The sequence below is a fragment of the Oryx dammah genome, unplaced genomic scaffold (assembly GCF_014754425.2).
Source record: "Oryx dammah isolate SB20612 unplaced genomic scaffold, SCBI_Odam_1.1 HiC_scaffold_28, whole genome shotgun sequence".
In the NCBI taxonomy this organism is placed as follows: domain Eukaryota; kingdom Metazoa; phylum Chordata; class Mammalia; order Artiodactyla; family Bovidae; genus Oryx; species Oryx dammah.
Genome location: NW_024070212.1, coordinates 31,128,792 through 31,138,566, shown reverse-complemented (window position 1 = coordinate 31,138,566; position 9,775 = coordinate 31,128,792). Strand labels below are relative to the sequence as shown.

The 9,775-nt window shown below is 40.7% G+C and overlaps 1 non-coding gene across 1 annotated transcript; it reads left to right on the top strand.

Moving 5' to 3' along the window:
* Window positions 1-7,109: 7,109 nt before the first annotated feature.
* On the top strand, window positions 7,110-7,216 carry LOC120857099. The gene has a single exon (XR_005719581.1). It is a non-coding gene; the product is annotated as a U6 spliceosomal RNA (small nuclear RNA).
* Window positions 7,217-9,775: the final 2,559 nt, after the last annotated feature.

Genomic DNA, 9,775 nt, shown 5'->3' with positions numbered 1-9,775 from the left:
TAATAAAGGACAGAAATGGTATGGACCTAAGAGAAGCAGAAAATATTAAGAAGAGGTGTCAAGAATACACAGAAGAACTAAACAAAAAAGATCTTCATAACCCAGATAACAACGATGGTGTGATTACTCACCTAAAGCCAGACAACCTGGAATGTGAAGTCAAGTGGGCCTTAGGAAGCATCACTACAAACAAAGCTAGTGGAGGTGATGGAATTTCAGTTGAACTATTTCAAATCCTGAAAGATGATGCTGTGCAAGTGCTTCACTCAATATGTCAGCAAATTTGGAAAACTCAGCAGTGGGCACAGGACTGGAAAAGGTCAGTTTTCATTCCAATCCCAGAGAAAGGCAAGGCCAAAGAATGCTCAAACTACTGCACAACTGCACTCATCTCACACGCTAGCAAAGGAATGCTCAAAATTCTCCAAGCCAGGCTTCAGCAATACGTGAACCATGAACTTCCAGATGTACAAGCTGGATTTAGAAAAGGCAGAGGAATCAGAGATCAAATTGCCAGCATCTGTTGGATCATCGAAAAAGCAAGCAAGTTCCAGAAAAACATCTATTTCTGCTTTACTGACTATGCCAAAGCCTTTGACTGTGTAGATCACATTAAACTGTGGAAAATTCTGAAAGATATGGGAATACCAGACCACCTGACCAGCCTCCTGAGAAATCTGCATGCAAGTCAGGAAGCAACAGTTAGAACTGGACATGGAACAACAGACTGGTTCCGAATCAGGAAATGAGTACGTCAAGGCTGTATATTGTCACCCTGCTTATGTAACGTATATGCAGAGTACATGATGAGAAACGCTGGGCTGGAGGAAGCACAAGCTGGAATCAACTTTGCTGGGAGAAATATCAATAACCTCAGATATGCAGATGACACCACTCTTATGACAGAAAGCAAAGAACTAAAATCCTCTTGATGAAAGTGAATGAGGAGAGTGGAAAAAGTTGGCTTATAGCTCAACATTCAGAAAACGAAGAGCATAGCATCCTGTCCCATCAATTCATGGCAAATAGATGGGGGAACAGTGGAAACTGTGGCAGACTTTACTTTTTTGGGCTCCAAAATCACTGCAGATGGTGAGTGCAGCCATGAAATTAAAAGATGCTTACTCCTTGAAAGAAAAGTTATGACCAACATAGACAATGTATTAAAAAGCAGAGACATTACTTTCCCAACAAAGGTCCATCTAGTCAAGGCTATGGTTTTTCCAGTAGTCACATATATATATAACAGTTAGACTGCAAAGAAAGCTGAATTCTGAAGGATTGATGCTTTTGAACTGCAGTGTAGGAGAAGACTCTTGAGAGTCCCTTGGACTGCAAGGAGATCCAACCAGTCAATCCTAAAGGAAATCAGTCCTGAATATTCTTCTGAAGGAGTGATGTTGAAGCTGAAACTCCAATACTTTGGCCACCTGATGTGAATAACTGACTCATTTGAAAAGACCCTGATGCTGGGAAAGATTGAGGGCAGCAGGAGAAGGAGATGACAGAGGATGAGATGGTTGAATGTCATCACCGACTCAAATGGACATGAATTTGAGTAGGCTCTGGGAGTTGGTGATGGACAGGGAGGGCTGGTATGCTGCAGTCCATGGGGTCACAAAGAGTTGGACACGACTGAGTGACTGGATTGACTGACTGACTGAATCTGGGAAGGGAAGGGAGGCAAAGACAAGCGAGGGGCAGCCAGGAAACAATCAGTTCAGTTCAGTCGCTCAGTCGTGTCCGACTCTTTGCGACCCCATGAATTGCAGCATGCCAGGCCTCCCTGTTCATCATCATCTCCTGGAGTTCACTCAGACTCATGTCCATCGAGTCCGTGATGCCATCCAGCCATCTCATCCTGGGTCGTCCCCTTCTCCTCCTGCCCTCAATCCCTCCCAGCATCAGAGTCTTTTCCAATGAATCAACTCTTCTCATGAGGTGGCCAAAGTACTGGAGTTTCAGCTTTAGCATCATTCCTTCCAAAGAAATCCCAGGGTTGATCTCCTTCAGAATGGACTGCTTGGATCTCCTCGCAGTCCAAGGGACTCTCAAGTCTTCTCCAACAGCACAGTTCAAAAGCATCAATTCTTCGGTGCTCAGCCTTCTTCACAGTCCAACTCTCACATCCATACATGACTACTGGAAAAACCATAGCCTTGACTAGACGGACCTTAGTTGGCAAAGTAATGTCTCTGCTTTTGAATATGCTATCTAGGTTGGTCATAACTTTTCTTCCAAGGAGTAAGCGTCTTTTAATTTCATGGCTGCAATCACCATCTGCAGTGATTTTGGAGCCCCCCACCCCCACCCCAAATAACGTCTGCCACTGTTTCCACTGTTTCCCCATCTATTTGCCATGAAGTGATGGGACCGGATGCCATGATCTTCGTTTTCTGAATGTTGAGCTTTAAGCCAACTTTTTCGCTCTCCTCTTTCACTTTCATCAAGAGGCTTTTTAGCACCTCTTCACTTTCTGCCATAAGGATGGTGTCATCTGCATATCTGAGGTTATTGACATTTCTCCTGGCAATCTTGTTTCCAGCTTGTGTTTCTTTCAGTCCAGTGTTTCTCATGATGTATTCTGCATAGAAGTTAAATAAGCAGGGTGACAATATACAGCCTTGACGTACTCCTTTTCCTATTTGGAACAAGTCTGTTTTTCCATGTCCAGTTCTAACTGTTCCTTCCTGACCTACATACAGATTTCTCAAGAGGCAGCTCAGGTGGTCTGGTATTCCCATCTTTTTCAGAATTTTCCACAGTTTATTGTGATCCACACAGTCAAAGGCTTTGGCATAGTAAATAAGGCAGAAATAGATGTTTTTCTGGAACTCTCTTGCTTTTTCCATGATCCAGCGGATGTTGGCAATTTGATCTCTGGTTCCTCTGCCTTTTCTAAAACCAGCTTGAACATCAGGGAGTTCATGGTTCACGTATTGCTGAAGCCTGGCTTGGAGAATTTTGAGCATTACTTTACTAGTGTGTGAGATGAGTGCAATTGTGTGGTAGTTTGAGCATTCTTTTGCATTTCCTTTCTTTGGGATTGGAATGAAAACTGACCTTTTCCAGTCCTGTGGCCACTGCTGAGTATTTTGAATTTGCTGGCATATTGAGTGCAGCACCTGCACAGCATCTTCTTTCAGGATTTGAAATAGCTCAACCGGAATTCCATCACCTCCACTAGCTTTGTTCATAGTGATGCTTCCTAAGGCCCACTTGACTTCACATTCCAAGATGTCTGGCTCTAGATTAGTAATCACATCATCATGATTATCTGTGTTGTGAAGATCTTTTTTGTACAGTTCTTCCGTGTATTCTTGCCACCTCTTCTTAATATCTTCTGCTTCTGTTAGGTCCCTACCATTTCTGTCCTTTATCGAGCCCATCCTTGCAGGAAATGTTCCCTTGGTATCTCTAATTTTTTTGCAGAGATCTCTAGTCTTTCCCATTCTGTTCTTTTCCTCTATTTCTTTGCATTGATCGCTGAAAAAGGCTTTCTTATATCTCCTTGCTATTCTTTGGAACTCTGCATTCAGATGCTTATATCTTTCCTTTTCTCCTTTGCTTTTCACCTCTCTTCTTTTCACAGCTATTTGTAAGGCCTCCCCAGACAGCCATGTTGCTATTTTGCTTTTCTTTTCCATGGGGATGGTCTTGATCCCTGTCTCCTGTACAATGTCACGAACCTCATTCCATAGTTCGTCAAGCACTGTATCTATCAGATCTAGGCCCTTAAATCTATTTCTCACTTCCACTGTATAATCATAAAGGATTTGATTTAGGTCATACCTGAATGGTCTAGCAGTTTTCCTTGCTCTCTTCAATTTAAGTCTGAATTTGGCAATAAGGAATTCATGATCTGAGCCACAGTCAGCTCCTGGTCTTGTTTTTGTTGACTGTGTAGAGCCTCTCCATCTTTGGCTGCAAAGAATATAATCAATCTGATTTCGGTGTTGCCCATCTGGTGATGTCCATGTGTAGAGACTTCTCTTGTGTTGTTGGAAGAGAGTGTTTGCTATGACCAGTGTATTTTCTTGGCAAAACTCTATTAGTCTTTGCCCTGCTTCATTCCACATTCCAAGGCCAAATTTGCCTGTTACTCCAGGTGTTTCTTGACTGCCTACTTTTGCATTCCAGTCCCCTAGAATGAAAAGGATATCTTTTTTGGGTGTTAGTTCTAAAAGGTCTTGTAGGTCTTCATAAAACTGTTCAACCTCAGCTTCTTCAGTGTTACTGGTGGGGGCATAGACTTGGATAACTGTGATACTGAATGGTTTGCCTTGGAGATGAACAGAGATCATTCTGTCATTTTTGAGATTGCATCCAAGTACTGCATTTCAGACTCTTTTGTTGACCATGATGGCTACTCCATTTCTTCTGAGGGATTCCTGCTCACAGTAGTAGATATAATGGTCATCTGAGTTAAATCCACCCATTCCAGTCCATTTTAATTCACTCATTCCTAGAATGTCGACGTTCACCCTTGCCATCTCTTGTTTGACCACTTCCAATTTGCCTTGATTCATGGACCTGACATTCCAGGTTCCTATGCAATATTGCTCTTTACAGCATCAGATCTTGCTTCTATCACCAGTCACATCCACAGCTGGATATTGTTTTTGCTTTGGCTCCATCCCTTCATTCTTTTTGGAGTTATTTCTCCACTGATCTCCAATAGCATATTGGGCACCTAATGACCCGAAGAGTTCCTCTTTTGGTATCCTATTATTTTGCCTTTTCATACTGTTCATGGGGTTCTCAAGGCAAGAATACTGAAGTGGCTTGCCATTCCCTTCTCCAGTGGACCATGCAGCCTTAAGGCAGGGTTCTGATTCCATCTTAAAGTAGACAGGTAACAATGTCTTTAAGCTGTTTTACATGTCAGCATTCTTCTTACCATAAAGAAAGCTGAGCACCAAAGAATTGATGCTTTTGAACTGTGGTGTTGGAGAAGCCTCTTGAGAGTCCTTTGGACTGCAAGGAGATTAAACCAGTCAATCCAAAAGGAAATCAAACTTGAATATTCATTGGAAGGACTTATGCTGAAACTGAAGCTTTGGCCACTTGACGGACAGATCCCACTCATTGGAAAAGACCCTGATGCTGGGAAAGATTGAAGGCAGGAGAAGAGGACAACAGAGAATGTGATGGCTGGATGGCATCACCGATGCAATGGACATAAGTTTGAGCAAGCTAAGGGAGTTGGAGATGGACAGGAAAGCCTGACATGCTGCAGTCCATGGGTTCTCAAAGAGTTGGATATGACTGAGCAACTGAACTGAACTGATTCTTCTTATCAGAGAAACACCACCTGAGGTTACATTAAAAGAAACAGAGAAGCTGATCAAGATTACCTGAGACCAGATTAGAGGAGTGGAGGCCCTGCACTCCCCTGCTGTTAGCATATCAGCAGCCTTCACTCTGCACACTTGCTATAAAACTCCTCATCAAATCATCCCATGTTGGGACATATAGTTCTTTTGGCAACAAAAACTATGTCTGCTGTGTCCCCTTTTGCACCTTATTACACTTATGAGGCCTTACATGATATGTATTTTCTACTTCACTCAACACTCTGTCTTCGAGATTCTAGTCGACACTGATGCAGAGGCCGAGCTTTTGGCATCACAATCTATTTGAAGCTTTACCAAGCATGAGAGTTTTACATACATTTAAATTCTTCCCATTTAAATCTTGCCAAAGTGTCTCTTGTGTGTACCTTCATAACACACATAGAAATTTCATAGATCTTATCACATTTTCTTTTATTACCTATTTCTTTTTTTAATCAATTATTTGTCTTTATTAATTATATTGGCCTGATCATGTTAGAAAAAGAGATGGAAAAGGTACAAATTAACTACAGATGAAAATTGGGCCATAACCACAGATATAAAGCCCTTGAGGGAATATGGTTTAAAAAAATAGGTCAAATAACTTTTACAATGTAGGTGGTAGAGATAATTTTCTAAAATAGCAGAAATCATCCAAATTGACTCAAAAAGAAAAAGAAGATTTCTATTTCTGATAAAACAATAGCAATATTACTAGACTAAATTTTCCATTTTATTTAAAAAAATGTTTTTTTCATTTCTCCAAAGAAGACATACGGATGGCTAACAAACACATGAAAAGATGCTCAACATTACTCATTATCAGAGAAATGCAAATCAAGACCACAATGAGGTACCATTTCACACCAGTCAGAATGGCTGCGATCGAAAAGTCTGCAAGCAATAAATGCTGGAGAGGGTGTGGAGAAAAGGGAACCCTCTTACACTGTTGGTGGGAATGCAAACTAGTACAGCCACTATGGAGAACAGTGTGGAGATTCCTTAAAAAATTGCAAATAGAACTGCCTTATGACCCAGCAATCCCACTGCTGGGCATACACACCGAGGAAACCAGAATTGAAAGAGACACATGTACCCCAATGTTCACTGCCACACTCTTTATAATAGCCAGGACATGGAAACAACCTAGATGTCCATCAGCAGATGAATTGGTAAGAAAGCTGTGGTACATATACACAATGGAGTATTACTCAGCCATTAAAAAGAATACATTTGAATCAGTTCTAATGAGATGGATGAAACTGGAGCTGATTATACAGAATGAGGTAAGCCAGAAAGAAAAAACACCAATACAGTATACTAACCCATATATGGAATTTAGAAAGATGGTAATGATAACCCTCTATGCAAGACAGCAAAAGAGACACAGATGTATAGAACGGACTTTTGGACTCTGAGGGAGAGGGAGAGGGTGGGATGATTTGGGAGAATGGCACTGAAACATATATACTATCATGTAAGAAACGAATCGCCAGTCTATGTTCGATACAGGATGCTTGGGGCTGGTGCACAGGGATGATCCAGAGAGATAATATGGGGTGGGAGGTGGGAGGGGGGTTCAGGATTGGGAACTCATGTACACCTGTGGCTGATTCATGTCAGTGTATGGCAAAACCAATACAGTATTGTAAAGTAAAATAAAGTAAAAATAAAAATAAAATAAAAATACATGAACTTAAAAAAAACTTTCCATTTTAAATAACTAAAATGCTAGATAAAAACTTCAAAATGTTTTATTAAGAGCATTGTTGAGTGCTCTCTTCAGCAGCACAAATTCTAGAATTGGAATGAAACAGAGAAGGTTAGAATGCCCTCTGTGTAAGGATGATATGAAAATTAATGAAGACTTCCAATTAAAAAAAGAAAGAAAGACAGCAAACAAACTGCAAAGAAAGAAAGAAATTCTCAATTCATAGACATAGTGATGGTATGTATCAGAGAAATAATAGGAATTTGAGGGCCTTTGCCAAATTAGATGAACTTGGATATCATAGTCTATGAAACTTGAGTTTCATAGTCTCATGGCACATGGGGTACAGGAGGAAAACTTGGGGATCTGCTCATGGTGGAGAGTATAAGAAGAGATCTTTCTCCTTTAAGTCAAAGACCCCAAAGGGTTACACTTTAGTGTAATAGAAACTAGAAATACTCTTTACTTTCACCAAAGGTTATATGAAAATTGCCTGAAACTTGGCAGTATAACAGAGGAAAGCAACAGCCCTAAAAAACTGAATTCAGGGGCTTCCCTGGTGGCTCAGTGGTTAAAAAAAATCCACCTGCCAATTCAGGAGACGTGGGTTCAATACCAGATCCAGGAAAGATCCCACATGCCTTGGAGTGAGTAAGCCTGAGCATCACAACTATTGAATCTGTTCTCTAGTGCCTCGGAGCCAAAACTATTGAAGCCCTTGCACCCTAGAGCCCAGGCTCCACAACAAGAGACTAGCTGCATTTGCAACAGTTAGAGAAAAGCCTGAGCATTAACAAAGACCCAGCAGAGCCAAAAATAAATAAGTAAATAAAATTAAAACAAAAGAAAAAACATCACACTATAAACAACAAAAAAACCTGAATTCACAGTCTGGTTATCATATTGACTTAAGGTGCAAATTTATAGTGTCCAAATCCAGACTCTCAAACTAAAAATTCAGTTTAACATAGTTCCAAATGAAGAGTTATCTGGAGCCTTCACAGATGAAAAATGCACACAATTTCTGGAGGAACACACATAATACCAGATTTCTATGACTAAAAGAGAAAATTTTCAGTGAAATTCAACTATTTACAGTCAAAATTCACTAAACGCATGAGGAAACAAGGCAGTCTCAACCAAGAGAAGCAACAAGATAAGAGAGGGCTCATGAAACTTCAGATATTGGAGTAACGACACAAAATATAAACAGCCATGTTTTCATATATTTATAAAAATTAAGGACAATTTATTTTTATTTTTACTTTATTTTGCTTTACAATACTGTATTGGTTTTGCCATACATTGACATGAATCAGCCACAGGTGTACATGAGTTCCCAATCCTGAACCCCCTTCCCACCTCCTCCCCCCCAATATCATCTCTCTGGATTATCCCCGTGCACCAGCCCCAGCTTCCTGTATCCTGTGTTGAACATAGACTGGCGATTCATTTCTTACCTGATAGTATACATGTTTCAATGTCGTTCTCCCAAATCATCCCATCCTCTCCCTCTCCCTCAGAGTCTAAAAGTTCGTTCTATACATCTGTGTCTCTTTTGCTGTCTCGCATAGAGGGTTATCATTACCATCTTTCTAAATTCCATATATACGTGTTAGTATACTGTATTGGTGTTTTTCTTTCTGGCTTACTTCACTCTGTATAATCGGCTCCAGTTTCATCCACCTCATTAGAACTGAGTCAAGTGTATTCTTATTAATGGCTGAGTAATACTCCATTGTGTATATGTACCACAGCTTTCTTATCCATTTATCTGCTGATGGACATCTAGGTTGTTTTTAAGTCCAATTTTTAAATATGTGCAGAGAAGACGCTACAGAGAGACTAGGCATTTTTTAAAATGAAAAATTAATAACTGAAATTTAAAAAATATTAATTAAAAATGTAAAAAAACCCAACAAATGAATATGTTTAATAGCAGATTTGATACAACTCAATTCAGTTCAGTCGCTCAGTTGTGTCTGACTCTGTGACTCCATGAATCGCAGCATGCCAGGCCTCCCTGTCCATCACCAGCTCCCAGAGTTTACCCAAACTCATGTCCATTAAGTCGGTGATGCCATCCAGCCATCTCATCCTCTGTTGTCCCCTTCTCCTCCTGTCCCCTATCCCTCCCAGCAACAGGGTCTTTTCCAATGAGTCAACTCTTCACATTAGGTGGTCAAAGTATTGGAGTTTCAGCTTCAGAATCAGTCCTTCCAATGAAAACCCAGGACTGATCTCCTTTAGGATGGACTGGCTGGATATCCTTGCAATCCAAGGGACTCTCAAGAGTCTTCTCCAAGACCACAGTTCAAAAGCATCAATTCTTCTGTGCTCAAATTTCTTCACAGTGCAACTCTCACATCCATACATGACTACTGGAAAAACCATAGCCTTGACTAGATGGATCGTTGCTGTCAAAGTAATGTCTCTGCTTTTTAATATGCTGTCTAGGTTGGTCATAACTTTCCTACCAAGGAGTAAGCGTCTTTTAAATTCATGGCTGCAATCACCATCTGCAGTAATTTTGGACCCCCCCCCCCCCGCCAAATAACGTCTGCCACTGTTTCCACTGTTTCCCCATCTATTTGCCATGAAGTGATGGGACCAGATGCCATGATCTTCGTTTTCTGAATGTGGAGCATTAAGCCAACTTTTTCAGTCTCCACATTCACTTTCATCAAGAGGCTTTTTAGTTCCTCTTCACTTTCTGCCATAATGGTGG